The 1,399-nt window shown below is 35.2% G+C and overlaps 1 non-coding gene across 1 annotated transcript; it reads right to left on the bottom strand.

The window, feature by feature from the left end:
• Positions 1 to 651: 651 nt before the first annotated feature.
• Positions 652 to 848, bottom strand: LOC137234069 (U2 spliceosomal RNA). Its single transcript, XR_010947673.1, has one exon. It is a non-coding gene; the product is annotated as a U2 spliceosomal RNA (small nuclear RNA).
• Between the last annotated feature and the right edge of the window lie 551 nt (positions 849 to 1,399).

The raw sequence follows: 1,399 nt of genomic DNA, 5'->3' as shown, positions 1-1,399 counted from the left end.
AATAATGGAAAAATGGCCTTTATTAAAGTACTTCACAATAACACTTATACTTTGCTACTCGCTGGCTTAATAATCAAGCTGATTGATAGCTCACCTCAAACTGAATTACTTCTTACTCGCTTGCCCCGCTTTTATAGTTTACGCTGCATACTTCTAGGCTCTTCGATTTCCAGAACTTACTAGTTGCTTCGGCTACAAAATCGCCAGCCACAACTACGTGCACAAATTATTGCTCCCTCTTGTGACAACTCAGATAAGATATATGCATGTGTTTGTAGTTCTCCAGTCTCCCGCACACACATAAGCGTATAAGTAAATTCATCGGTGTGACATCTCATCTCTCGCTGCCTTGTATGTAAATGTTGCTCGTCGGAATGTGTACATATGTGTAGACGCAATTATTGATTCGTTTATGGAGATACATAATGATTGAATTATTGATGTGAATTCACGTCACTGCTTAGCATCGGCCTGGAGATGGCAGCACTCCTCAGTTTTGCTAATATTCGTAACAATACTATTATCCCAGGATTTTTAAGACTTTAAACAGACCGGGATTCCAAGATCGCAATCCCTAGGGTATACCCTCATCAACAGCTGTTTGACTAGAACTTTAAACTAAATAAATTTAAAAATTCGTTATTTATTTTCAAAAATTGGGCTAAAGTTCCGACTGTATTGTTATGCCAGACCAAGCCATGACAGAGGTGGGGCAAGCCCTTAAAACACTCCGTCTATTTCCAAAAACCAGTTTAACATTTCCTGTTCCCCGATGGAGAATCTGTCAGATGTTAAGCTGACACGAACATGGAGTACACTTCATCTAAGCCAAAAGGCCGAGAAGTGTTAACTTCAAACACTAAAATTTTATTTATTTCTACTGAAGGACATATGAAATTGTTGAGAATTGAATACTTAAGGACTAAGCATAAAGAAACTAGTGCAGAATAAACAACTAAACTTCTCTGAGTGAATGGATTACACTTTTACCTGAAAACAACAGTGCATATATTTTCAAATGACCTTGAATTAAATTCATTTATTGCGTACATATATTTGTATATTAGAATGGTGCTTATAAATAAAGTAAATGAGTTTTTCGCTGTCTCACCTACCCACCCCGTTTTTCGTTGTTTTTTTTTCTTACACTTTGTTACGAAAATTCTCTAAAGTTTTAAAATAACTTAGCACGCCCGATATACATAGGCTGCTGAATTATATTTTTTTACAAACATTTGATATGGGAAACAACAGCAAAGCAATCTGCACAGTTTTAAAGTCATAGCACACAAATTGCATATATATTTTATGTCCTATTCATTCGTTAAATTGAACTTTTTAACTGTGAAAAATGTTAAAAGGAAATATCAAAGAAAAATAATTTCACTTGTAAAGTGTG

Source organism: Eurosta solidaginis, chromosome 5, assembly GCF_040869045.1.
Source record: "Eurosta solidaginis isolate ZX-2024a chromosome 5, ASM4086904v1, whole genome shotgun sequence".
In the NCBI taxonomy this organism is placed as follows: domain Eukaryota; kingdom Metazoa; phylum Arthropoda; class Insecta; order Diptera; family Tephritidae; genus Eurosta; species Eurosta solidaginis.
This window is presented reverse-complemented; position numbering and strand designations above follow the sequence as displayed.